The following is a 14398-nucleotide window of genomic DNA, read 5'->3' on the forward strand; positions in this document are numbered from 1 at the left end:
AACGCCCTGATATTATTTCATTCCCCATCCCAAATTTGAATTTGTATGACTATACGATTTTACAGTTTCATTTTGAATGTCTCAACCCAATACAGGTCTCTAGTCACTATGCAGTACAGTAAATGAAAGCATACAACTGCTCAATTGAAAAGAACGGGGCGCATTAGGTGTTCAAGAACCCATATCATCCTGTTCTTACCCATTGATTTGTGTCATCACAACACAAACTTCATTCTCAGGACGTGAAAACAGAGAACACAGAGAACACAAAGAGTAGATGACATTTGCAAATTTGTTTTTAGAGTTCGGTTATTTTATTTATTAAAAAAAAATATTAGCAATTTAATATTGTGTTTTTTTGAAGCCATCGTCCTTTGAAACGGTACACAAAATGGTGCAAATGTGATTTGTATATCTCAAGGTGTAATTATATTTTGTGCTCCAAATAAAATAAAATAAGTAAAAATGTCACTGATGTTGGTTTAAATTATTTTAGTTGCCTTGCATTGTGAATTGTCTTGGTGGTTACTTTTTACATGTGTGCAGAAACTGTATTACACAAGTATGGTCAAACACACACACACACACACACACACACACACACACACATGATTTTCTAGACATTAAGGTTTTCCTACAAGGCTCAAAATCTCAGAGTTGGATCTATTTCTGACTGTGCCCGTCACCTGAGTGCTCGTGCAGCTTGCTACACTGTTTTGTATACATAGCTGATGAGCCGCAGCATCTTAATTGTGATGCGAGCGTTAAAGACTGAGTAGAGCATGTCAGGATAAACAACAACACCCCCCCATCTCTCTCCTCTTCAATAAGCCTGCTTCTCTCTGAGGACTGAGCCTCTGGGGGCCCAAGTGAGAACCACACGAGTCTCCCTCCAACGTGGCCTCCTCCTCTATGTCTCTTTCTCTCTCTTAAAAACACACACACGCATACACACGCACACTCACACACACTCGCCTAGACATGTGCCTCACCACAGCCTTGTTGTTTCGGTCTTTGTTTGGTACTGCTTCATCTTGTCTTCCTTTCTCTCCTCTCTTGTGCTCCCCTTAAATGGCCCTTCTCTGCTAATGTAATTAGCACTGGTAGAGAAGGGCAGTTAATTACCCACTCTATTTTGATCGGGTAATTAATGTTATGCCAGGAAACAGCAACTGTTTCATTAACATAGCGCTCAAAGCAGTGAGGGGGCAGGGTAGCACCCAGTGGATGCCCGTCTGTGTGTGTGTGTGTGTGTGTGTGTGTGTGTGTGTGTGTGTGTGTATGATAGATGTATGGACAAACAGTGCATCAACAACTCAGCTCAGACACAGTGAGAGACAGGAGGACTTCAAACTACTGCTGACCCAGTCTGTGATCTGACCTCGACAGCAAGTCAGTGTTTCTTTCTATGCTGTCTTTGTCACCATCAAGTGGCACATATCAAAAGAGCTCAGGCTGCTGCCTCCTCCTCCTCCTCCTCCTCCTCCTCATCTCGCTCTCTCTCCCTTTTGATATGCTGTTAATTTGACAAGTTAAAGTCAGCTTTGTTCCCAGCACCTCAGCATTCATCTTGCAGAGTGCTCCTTCTGCCCAGTGGTGCAAGAGCCATATGTTTTCTTCCACATGACTGTTTTGTTGTTGCTGTTGTTGAGGCTGCGGCGGCGCCGTTTACCGTCATCTGATCACAGTTTGGATAAAGACGGGATGAGATGCCACCTGCCACCAAGTCGTTCCACATCACACTGCGTGCACAGCTTCAAAGGAGCATCTAGCTGCTGGGCACATGAGAGCAAACACCATGTCATCTTTCATTATTGATACTGCTTAAGTACTGATGAGCTTCCATGTTTAAGTAACAGTATTGTTTTCCAAACAATAGAGGGAGCATATACAAAATACACCCTTCCTCCCTGGCCTCTCATGGGATGTGTTTGTGTTTATATACCCAATTAGCCCTCCGGCCACAGCATGGCCATGCATTAGGCTGACATTAGCCCCGGGTGTATGTAACGTCTGTGTGTGTGTGTGCGTGTGTGTGCGTGTGTATATGTGTAAAATGCAGTGCACCCCTTTCTCTTTTGAGGCACAATTTCAGGGGTGTGCGTGCCTTATTAGGCAGACCGAGGCAGAGCTTGACAGAGATGGCCCACTGCTTTGTCAAATAGATTGGTAGATTGGCTTCCACACCCAGCCGGTGTCCTTTGCCTTTGGCCCGTCAGTAAAACCGGCATTGTTGCCCATTAGACCACTGGACCCCGATTCCTTTTTCCAAAATGAATCCCCCACCCTTTCTGCCATTCCCTTGGGTGTCAGTAGAGTGGGGTGGCAGATGGGACAGACACAGAGCTGCCCCATGGGACCCCCCGCCCCCCCAACAAAATACACACACACACACACACACACACACACACACACACACACATGTAAACACACGCACAAGCACATACACACCTAGGTCCACGCTCACTCAGACATGCATGCATGCACATATGCATAAGTGCGCACACTCGGCACAGGCAGCAACACATAGCCCCCCCCCCCCCCCCAACAGAAACCTCATCTGTCAGCCTGCTGCTTTTGTCCAGACCACAGGAGTATGTTCTGTGAACACAGAGTGACGTCTCTGTCTCTGCCTCCCAATCTGTGCTCTGTGTACCTGTGTGTTTGTGAGTGAGGGAGACACACAACTGCAGAGAAACAGCTGCATGAGGTGAGAGCGAGAGAGGCGTGAGAGATTAAATATGTTCCTCCTTCTTCCTGATCGCTCGTTGACAACTTTATCCAACCTAACAAGTTTTTACTCATTTTCATCATGCGTTTACGTAGCCTACATTACAGTGAAGACACAGATAGGAATTGTATAAATTGCATACTTTTGGTTATAATTCAACACATAGATTAGTTGTACTCCTGTATGCATGTACAAATCATTAACAGCAATAGTCGTGTTGTCTGTTGTGCAAATATCCTGAAAATAAAACTGTCTGTGGCATCCAAGTTATGCTTATGCACTGTGCTATACTCATTTTACTTATGGTTTCACTTTTTATTCAAGTCTTACCTGTCTTGTTAGTACATTTGCCCAACATCAGGATTATTCTAATAAAATATGCAGCATGCAGACTATAATGTAGGATAGTGGTTTTTGTCGGAAGGGAAGAGTTTTTATGTCACGATCTTTCTCCTCCTCTGGGTATAATATTGACAATTAGCCGGATTAGAGGAGTGTGGATGTAATTTGGGCCAAACGAAGGTATTGGCTGTTTGGTGTGAGGTGAGAAGGCCCCGCACTGGTGATTAATTACAGCCAGGCCGCCTGACAGAGGTGGGAGCTCCCCCGGTGCTGTCTGCAGCCGACATGGAGGGAAACCCAGCCTGGCTAATTGACCCGGCTCCTGTAAGGCCATCCATCAAGCGTGGCCCGAGTGGCCCCGTAAGAAACACATTATTCAGAGGTAAGTTAGTTAACCAACTAGCGCTCCACCGTTCATTAATGGAGTTAGCGCCTCTCCTGTCTGTTTACGCGAGACAGCGCGTCGCGAAATGTGCGCTTCACCAAATCAAATCCAAAACCAAGCGTGTGGAAAGTTGTGTTTTGTTTTTCATCGTGGTTTCGAGTGATGTTTTCATGAGTTGAACACATTTTGGCCGCGAAGTATTCTACTACAGCCAAAGCCCAGAGTAAACAGTAAACACGCCATTTTGAGTCTCATGTTTTTGGATCTCCCAACACGTTGTTAACAAGCGACAGAGTTTTGGTGCCGATGCAGTATTCTTGCTTTTAAATAGAAATATTTGAGGCAATCATTTAAGTTTTAAAACGTAATTTCACTGCTTTTCAACTGACATTAAGACTCAGCATTTATTAAACTCCCTTTTTGTAGAATAACCTGGACAGCAGTGAAGTCCTTATTTCCTCCTCAAGGTGGAGAAACCTGATGTATTTTAGCCATCCAGTCAAGAAAGAAACCTACAACACCCTCGTCTTTAAATGTAGATGAGTGACCTTTTAGTCAAAGCTCCATCAAAAACAACCTTATAGTAATAAAACCAGATCAATCTGTGGCAAATAACCACTTTTTCTGATGGACTATAAATTACCATCAAAATTGCTGAAACCATTACAGCCGTTAGCATGTCTGGTGACGGTCAGTCTTCTCTAATATGGGATTTCCTTTTATCTCTTTCGCAAACCTATAGACTGAATAGGAGAGAGGGGCACAGCAGTGTCCAGATCAGCTGTCTGGGTGGTTAGGCTAAGGTGGAGAAGGCCTGAGGTCTCTGCTCTAAACGCCTGGTCAGGGTCCACATGTGCTTTCACTTGACTTCCTCACCAAACATCCCTCCAGATATCTCACGAGAGAAGACATATGGAGATGCGTATTAGAGGATGTTTTGGTGCAAGCAGGGAGAAATGACTTCTCATCCCCAGAAGGTGACTTATTATACTGGAGTCTTTCCACAAATATCTGCCCTCCTCCTCCCTCCCTGTGAGTGTTGCAGAGAGTAATTGCTGCTGGGTCACATCTAGTTGTCACTGTTGACCCTTTGCCAATGAAGTTATAGCTCTGTGTGTGTGTGCACGTATCAGGGTTTCCACTTTGTATTGCTGCTCTTAACAGATGTGGTTTATCTTCAAACCAAATTTTATATTCAGACTTATAATAGCAACTTTTTTTCAGTTATTTTTTAAATTTCAGATAGTGCATCAGTGCTGTTTAAGCATCGTCTTCATTCATTCAGCTTGATTCCTGTGTGTCTGAGGCAGCCCTATAGCGCCCCCTACTTGTAAAAGAGCATGTTTGTCTGTCTGTGTTCTTCACCAGAATAATAAGAGATGCAAACGCACAGCATCTCTTTTAGTCTCTTTTTTTCTCTCTCAGCGGGATTTTGTTGTGAGCGGCTTCATTTGTGTATCCGTGTGTATAATTCTGTCACATCCGGCAGGCCAGTGGTTGCAACGCTGTGACAACAACCACAAACAACCGTTTTATATGTCTCACTGTCCTCTGTATACCAGCGTGCATAAATATGCAGGAGGATATCTAATCAAATAAATCCATTCATTAGGAGAGCTGCTGGTATGTCTGCTTTTGCATTAATTACATAGTCATTACCATATCAATTAGAGAAATCAGAGATCATGTAATTAAGGTTTAACCAAAAGCACCTGCTGCCTCTGAGCTGTGTTGTGGTTTGTGTGAGTGTGCGTGCGTCACTCCTAATCTAATCTCTGGCCTTTGACAGGACTCCCCCTCATCAATCCTGAGCTGTCGGAATTCAGCTTCTTTTTGTGCGTGTTGTTTTTGTTTATAGGGGTGGTGGCGGTGTTTGGAGGGGCGGCATGCGAAATGTTGTCATGGCAATCAAATTGATTGGCAGTGACGCCTGATTTGAAAGGAAGAATAGGAGACAGGTGGAAGGAGGCGGGCTGTACATCTAAAGGAACAGATTGGGACAAAGTGAGGACTCGCTGGGTGTCGGGAGGGGAGTCCCTGTCTGTTTTGGCTCCGGTTGTACCTTGTAAAAGATAACCAGTAATTACTCTAACGGTCCACACAGACAGTATTCTAGTTCTCTGGGGTTTCAGGGTTTGGAACAATACTGCCAGATGTTCTTGTATTTTGTTTTAATGTAGCTAAACTAAATATAATATTTAACAATAAGTATTAATACGAACAAGTTCCAGAGGCTCCAGGGGGACAATGTGTACAGGGAGTGTTTTGTAATGTTGGTTGGCCACATGTGAGGAAAAGATGGATGGAGCTGAGAGGAGGATGGAATAATTCTTTTAACGAAGGGGTCAGAGGAAGCCATGTGTAAGGAATCATGGGAAGAAAAATACACAGAGGAAAAGAGATGGAGAGGTGATGAGGAATGAGAGGAGGGAGGAGCGAGGCGAACGGAAAGGGACTCGGGGGGGGGGGGGGGGGGGGGAATGACACCAGCCTCCGGCCTCCTCCTCCCCTGCACTTCCTGTTACATTTCCTTTCTTCTCTTAATTCTCCCTCTTTGCCCCGTTCACTCTCGTCAGTCTTACCTGTTTTCTTCATTAAGGTCACCTCTACACCTACGTGCACACTGTGTCTGGTCAGTTAAGTTATTTTTACATGTTTTAGTGCATAAGCTTATAAATAAGACTTTACATTTCTGCTGACCATTTCCTGAAGCTGTAAGTTGTTGTTGTTTTTTTGTCCAGGGAGCCATGACTTTATGAAACTGAACATTTAGTCACATTCTATTTATCTATTGTCAAAGTTACATTATTGTCATTTAGCGATGTAGGTACAAAAAGACACTTTCAAAAACGTGTCCCTGGTTGGTACATTTGTAGTGGTTTATGAGTCCACCATCCCACTCATTACCCCACCATCCCACAGTTGGGATATTTTAAATGCAAGAAATAGAAGTTCTCTATCTCAAGCTAGTGCCAAGTGTGTGCAAGTAGATTTTGACACTGTACAACCATGACAGCATTGGCTGTCTGGAGGATAAGTTACGGATAAGCACGTGTTGTGCTTTTAGGAAAACTTTCACATTTAAATGTAACGTAATTACATAAATAGTGAATGGATTTAAAACATCCACCAGTATGGTTTATTCAGGAAATGAAAAGCTGTTTCATTGTTTGGATTTTAAAAAGTCCATTGCTTGTATTAGATTGACAGTAACACTGGCCCTCCAGATCTTGTTCCCTGATTGGATGCCCTTCGTGTTCACATCATCTCCCCTGTGTGTGCCAGCTAAGAATCAAGGTAGTAAATATTTTCCCTCCTTGTGACATTCCTTTATCCTTACATCCTATGGTTGTGGTTCAGTGCTGTGAAACACACTGGTTCTCTACATTATTGACTTTAATTTACAACAAGTCTTTTTAATTGATTAGCTCGACAAAATAGAGATTACAAAATAAATGATGTGTTGGACAAAAATAGTATGTGACCAAATTAGTACGACATAAAGACATTAAACCACAGCATTTTGCATTTCTTACATTCCATTAATCAGCCTTTTTTTTTAAATCCTAAAGGGTTTTTCTTGGGACATACGCTAAGTTGGACGACCAGTGACAAGAAAACAATAAAGAAGAAATGAAGACACAGTTGTTCCGTAACAAATGTTTGAATTCCATCAATCACCTCTCGTAGTATTTCTACCCATTAGCAGATTATCAATCAGAGAGGTTCAGACAGACTCACTCAGAGTTATCATTGATCAGAGCCTTGTTGTATTCAGAAGTCATGTGCACTATGACACCACTAGATGGCAGAAGTAAACTGGATAAACAGACTGTCCCTCAGCGGTTGCCGCTTCATGTTTTTGACAATCACACTCTTCAAATGTATCCTCTGAATGTTCCACCATTGGTCAGGCACCATGTGGAATTTGTATTTTGGGTACTACAAGCTGAGTCACTTGTCAAAGCTTTTTTTTTTTTTTTTTTTTTTTTTTCTCTGAACTTCTCTCCAGAGATTTTAAATCCTATTCAGTAGTTTGTTTACATAATGAGAGATGAAATAGTGGCACCTATACAAACTGGGTTTTCACAGACAGTTTGCCTGCTCTGCTCAACCTACAGCTGTTGTACTTGGTAGAGGGCTGCTTCTGTTGTTTGTGGTCAGAGAGACTCCCCGAAATGGTTTACAAAGACGAGGGATTTCAAGCTGAGCCTCTTTTTGTAACTGATCAGCAAATGCTGCAAACTCATCACATCTCTCCCTTACAGTAAACGGATAGTGGCAGTTATGCAATTGTTTTTTCTAGGGAGATATTTGCACATCCAACCATCTCCGATGCAGGTTCGTTGGAGAGTATCACTTGAGTCTTGAGAGGAGAATATTTAGAACACTGCTCTTGCTCTTGCAACACAATTTGTTGATCATACTAACATTTGGCTTATTATTGCGGGGGTTTAACTCTTATTAACAAATATCCAGAGGAACCGAAACATTAGTGATGCTGAGCAAGAGCTTTGTTTGGGATCTTTTTATCTCAAGACTCAAGTGATGTAATTGTTAGTCACTGGACAAAATCCCTTAAAATGGCCAGTTGAGAACAAAGTATGGCTTTGCCTTCGCACTGCTGTGCTGAGCTCTGACAGATCCTCACAACAGCAGTGATTGTCAATCTGCCTAAGGCCATTGCCATTCCCAGTTGGTGTGTCGGTGAAATTCACTGCTGACTCTGCGGCTTTGAAACTACTCTGAACTGCTGTTCACACCACCGAGCTGGTGATGGTGCAGCGTCGGTAACACTCGTGGCATGTTTACACTGAACTCTGATCTACATACTTCCCTAGAATACAGAGCCAAATCAGATGAGGTGGCAGGCTGCCTGAGCCACGACACAGTTTGGACACGAAGCCTAACCCTTGGTCTGTTACCTGCCATATGGCTTTCCCAATCAGTGCTGCCAGCAGAAAGAAAGAGAGAGAGAGGGAGGGAGGGAGAGGGAGAGATCTTTCCAAAGGAGCGTTTCAGGTCTCCGAGCTAACCTGCTCTATCCTGCCTTCATGCTTTACTAGCCAAGTGTCAGGAGGGGAAGGATGACTGCAAAATGTCCACCAGACACTGCACTTGCTGAGGGTGTACGAAATAACAACAACGCGTTGCAATACACGACTGAGTGGCAAACCTGCAACAAATATTAGTTTTGTGAACTTTCGTACATTCAGATTAAGTTGACTCTTTGTCAGAGACGTGTTGATTCAACTTTATGGTCATTTCTGATTATGTAGTTTGAGTTGTTGTATTGGATTGCATTACGCTCATAATAGATGTTGCCATGATTCTCACCTCCTGTATGGATGTAGACCTTAGCTTATCAAGCTAAGTCTGTCTTGATAAACTGGGCTTAAACAGAAATACTTTTACATATACGACACATTGCATTCAGTTGTTTTGTATCAATTCTCTTTCAGTTAGTTTTTTTAAAATATTGTTTAGTCAATATAATGTTAGAAAATTGTAACAAAAGAAAGAAAGCCCATTCCATCTTTTCCCAAGAAGACATCTTCAATTTGTTTAATGTTTGATTGTCCAAACCCCCCACATTCTCTATTTCTAATGATATGAACCGGATATAAGCCACACATCCTTACAACTGGAACCGGGGAACGTTTGTCATTGTTGCTTCATGAATAGCTTGCATGATTAATAGCTTATCGATTAACGGTTTGTGTACACAATTTCAGTGCTAAATACAAATTTCAGTGCTCATGTTCACATGGAATTGGTTTAATCCTGCTCATTTGGACACGTGATTATATCTGAACGGTGTGTTCTCTTGTCGGAGCAGCACTGAGCTGTGCCGTCTTGTGGTGTTGCTCGTAGTTGGCTATGTGCTGCAGTGCAGTGTTGAGCTCTGCTGGGTGTGTGTGTGTGTGTGTGTGTGTGTGTGTGTGTGTGTGTGTGTGTCTACAGCCACTAGCAGTACTGCAAGATGAGCCTATGGGGGGCACTGTGATCCATGGTGTAATCAGTATTATGGATGAGTCCCACCACATTTGTTGTATTTGTCCGGTTACTCTTGTAATTTTCGCCTGTAAGATATCACGGATGTTTGTTGTTGTAACTGGTAAATTGTTGTCTATTTTGTTGGTTGATTAAAGGCTCCTACATGAACACATTTCAACAGCATGGTATTACCAAGACCCTCCATGTTTGACTGTAGACTCATGCAGCAAATATTCCTGTCTCTCTTTGTCGCAGTAGCCTCTAGTAATCAATAGAGGGCGCTGCCTGACCTCTATTCTTCCCTCCTCAATGTTTCTCCAACTCATCTTTGGTGACGACCGACCATAATCTGTTTCACGTGGTTCAAAGGGCAGTGATATGATCCGTTGATCCACTTCAAATCACAAAATAGTCCACAGTGTTCATCCATACTGTAATAGCAACAAGGTTTTTTTTTTTTAGTTCATCCCATCATCTCATTTTGGCTGATAGTGACTAACACTGCTGCTGTTAAAATAACTCTATAAACCACAGTTGGTGGTGCAGAGGATGGCACAGGCCTGCAGAATACTGTATCTCACTGTAGGCTGTGGACTTCTGCCAGCAAACACACCAGAGACTCTCGAATATTGAGGTGGATTGAACACGAGCGGCATAGTAAAAACCAGCAGCATCTGCTGCATCTGTACACGAGCGACTGCTGCGGCTGATGTGTTAATATGCAAAGCAACAAGAGGCATTAGCTTCCTGTCATTATGACTAAACTGATTTCATGAAGTGTTTGTTTGAGAAATATTCTCCAGACCTGTGCGTCCATGTGACCTGTGCGTCCATGTGACCTGTGCGTCCATGTGACCTGTGCGTCCATGTGACCTGTCCCTGATGATGACGCTGACTAAATTAGAGCAGGAAGTGAGAATATTGTCCCGTGGGTTTTACCTGTGGTGTGGGTGTACATTTTCTGTAAAGCTGACATTTAATGACTGGCTAGAAAGTTCAGTCCAAGGACAGTGTACTGTACTACAGTGTTAACACATGCTTGAGCAGCAGAATGTTGTATTTCAAGACAAGGAAACTTGTTATCTGCTTCCAGGAAACCGTTGCAGTTTTAGGATCAAGTTGAGACATGTCAGTAAATCGTACAGCAAATGTGTTAAACATTATATTATGTTTTGTGTGTATAGCGTGCATCTTTCAGTTGGTTGGTGTCAAAGGAGAAGGTTCTAGCTGCTGAACTCCGGCTCCGGCCCATTTCCTCCGTCGGACCCTTTCCTGGACGCTATTGGTCAAAGGGAGGCAAAGTTTATTTTCTAAAGCAGTTGATTGGACTTGTTTAGAGTTAATTGAACTTCTGGTCTTTTCAGGTCTTTTTAATTAATGGCTGTCTTGGCTAACAAGTAGCACTGCTACCAGATTTTGATGCTTTGCTTTGGCCGGGTGAAATTTATAATTCTTTCAGCTGAAAACATTGGTTAGCCATCGTGTTAATCGCTTGTAATGAATTGACTTAATCAAACATTTTGCCATCAACTAACAAAATTGTGTTGGCTGCTCTCAAATAGACATTGCTAATGTATATGACTATTGGGCAACTTTCTGCACACTGATGCGTTTGTTCAAAGTTATCAAATATCACGGATGTTCAAAAGGGTACTGGATTTCTAGCCTGGCGGGTGAAGACCAGCTGAAGACATGCAGCTGATGTTTGGTGCAGAAACATCCTCAGAGATGCTTGAAAGGTGGGACACATCCTGCAAGCCTTCAGTCATTGAAGAGGCGAAACACTTGACTTCATCAGCTGACGGCCGTTCGCTTGTGAGAGCAGCTAAAAAGCTTCCACATGACGACACTAAAACCAGAAACAATACATGGGTGACTTTACTGTTCATGGGAGCTCATTGCCACTGATGTTCTTTATTACTTTGTCTCCTTTATTACCTGTCAGACTGGGATAGTGATATGTTCTCCCTGCTGCTGCTGCACTCTCTGTTGCCTACAGCTGGACGCAGAAGGGTCCAAATAAGCCCCGCTGATGCTGTGGACAAACTTGTGCCTTTAAAACTGTCATGTAGCCCTTTATGTCTTTGCTATTGGTCCTCAACATAACTGTCTCAACACCTTGGGAATAATAAGGGCTCGATTAATTTGATATAAGTTAGTGTGGAGATATTTAAAAGTACATAATTATACATTAAACACAAACCTCTGTTGGGTAGCAAAAGTAGTTTGCTTTTTTCTTATATAATGGTCTCATTATTGTCACATTGTGATATGTTGTGCCTTGCTGCAGCATTAAGGGGAAGAGAGGGTCAGCACCTGTACCTCCTACGCAGGACCGACACTTACTACATTGTTGAGGACAAACTTGTCATTCCTTGCCGGGGATTCAACTCCTTAGCTGCCTTTTGATGAACTGTTTAAATCCCACTTCATGTTTAGCCCGTTCCTTGCCCAGATGCACCTTTGTGCAGACAACTGTGTATAACATCGACATTGGAACAGCAACTGGGACCACTGGAGTTCATGAACTGCGGACAAACTTCTCAACTAGAAATAAGAGATGACGGTCAGATGTTTAGGTTTCACCTGCCAGGTCATACATGTGAGCAATAAAACAATTTTAGTCTTAGTTATGTGGATAGATGTGAAATGCTAGCAAGATTGCCAAACGTCAACATGCAAAACGTTATTTTCTCAACAAACTGGGTGAAGCAGAATAAGATGTAGCAAAGGCCTCGTCATCTGCAGTTCCATTGAGAGTGGTTCAGACGGTGGCCTATCCATCGTGCCTTTGTTCTTACCAACCTACATTGTAATCACATTGCTTATTGTGATTTTATACAGCACTGTAAGGTGTTAAATGACACTGAGTGCTGTAAACCTAAGTCTGACTAGTGTGGACCTGTGTAAACCCCGGGCCAGTGTGTCCCTTGGCTCTTTTTGAGTTGATTTAACCGTTACATGACTGTCTGTGCTTCTAGAGGGGTTACGTACAATATGCTTCCATGTGTTGAATAGGCTGCCTCTTTCTCCTTTCACTGTGGTGAGTTTGCATGCGGGTGTGCGACGGTGTATGTGTGTGGCTCTGTCGTATCCCGTCACTGTTTTTAGAGGAGCGCTGGAGCGGCTAACATGCTGGCGGGTGCTGGCCGTCACACTGAAGAGAAGCCGGGCAGTAGCTGTGTGTTTCTTTCTGTCCCCAGGTCCACACAACCTGTCCCCTTTGTGTCCCAGGCAGGACCACCTCAGGGACAGTTAATGTACACTGGGTGCACTCTAAAACACAAAATAGCCTTATATGTGGTTTTACAGTCCAGTATTTTAGCATGTTTCAGCAAAATGTGTCGGAAAACTATTTCTTAATACATTAGTGCATGTTAAGAAACTCACGTTGTGAAACATGTTTTAATCAAAAGCTCCAGAAGCCCGTCTCACCACAGTAATTTGTGGTCACTCTTTACATTCATATCTCTAATGGTGGCAAGGTCATGTTTTCATAAAAAAACAACTCGACTCCTCCGGTTGCAAAAATAAGTCAGATTGTATAGAAGTCTATTTCAAAATGACTCTACTTCTCACTTGTATTATGTCAGTAAACATACGTTTATGTTCTAAATCACTACTTTCAAGTCTTCTTTGACACAGCATTATGTTAATTCTGTAAATGATGGTCACATTATTGGATGATAAAACAGGGTATGCTTTAGGACTGGCTTGTGATTGACAGGTCCCTGTCCAAGGCGTTGTCCGGTCTGGGAGTTATATTACTAACCTCCTTTTTCCAAAGCAAAACCTACATGTTGTTTGATGGATTTGTTAGCCATTGGTTTCCATTGCATTTCAGTATGGAGCAGTAATTTGGACCACCATTAACATAAGCAGTTACATCATTGATACACGGTAATGCAGTTGCATTCGGTGCGTACTTTGAGGACACGTCTTTGTCGCAGCATCCAATGAAATTCATGTCAGGTTTGAAGGTTAGCAGCCAAATAACGCAGCATCAGAAAGAAATTGAAACAGGCGTTTGAAACGGGGCCTTCTGTCAAAGCAGCAACCGTGTTGTTTGTCAGTATGTGATCGGTGAGGGACGCTCTCTTCTCCACTGGGTCTCTCCAGGTTCAGCCTCAGATGATCCAGCTAAGTGGTCCCACTGGCTGTGTTAAAAATCCACTGTAAATCTGTCCCTCCATTAGCTGAGGAAGAGTAGCATAACAAGACCAATTTAGTTGGCTAAGCAAAAACCTCCTTAATACCAGTGCAGTCGTTCCAACTGGTGATTCATTTAGGCACATTCCCAGGAGTTCGATATTGTGATGGATATCTCGCCACAGAGCTGACGGCCCGTCAGTATTTGTGTTTGTTTGTGTCATAGCTGGGCCACATGAGCGAGTGATTTGTGTAGTAGCGTTGCAGACAGAAGGCAATAACACCAGTCCTACCCATTAGTATGCTGCAGTATAGAGAGAGAGCTGCTGTCAGATCAGGGGAAGCCTTGGCAGGAGAGCAGAGGAAAGACATAAGTACAGAGATATGGACAGGAAGCAGCAGCAGATAATGAGTGAAATGTACAAGGAATGGCTCTAAAATATGGTAATAATCTTAATTTTGTCAACACATTTTTCTCTTAAATAATATGCACAGCCAAGAAATACCCTAATTCAATTTTTCATTCAAATTGGGCTCAATATCATGAGTCATTCAACTGTTAACTGTCAGAAAAGACCTGATAATTAGCTGTTAAAATGGGAAACAAATGACAGATTGAGAAAATAGGATGTTGTGATAATATCCTCCTTGTTTTCCTACGTTTACCTATGTTCTCTAAAATTACTAATGAAGGTGAGAACAAATAAGCCAGAAATTAAGATGTGGCTGCAGAATACTCTGATAGCCTTCATTCACCAGCTGTCCCTCCTGTGTGTGTGTATGCACTAAAGCAC

The sequence above is a fragment of the Anarhichas minor genome, unplaced genomic scaffold (genome assembly GCF_050575085.1).
Source record: "Anarhichas minor isolate MPS153535 unplaced genomic scaffold, ASM5057508v1 ptg000025l, whole genome shotgun sequence".
NCBI lineage: Eukaryota > Metazoa > Chordata > Actinopteri > Perciformes > Anarhichadidae > Anarhichas > Anarhichas minor.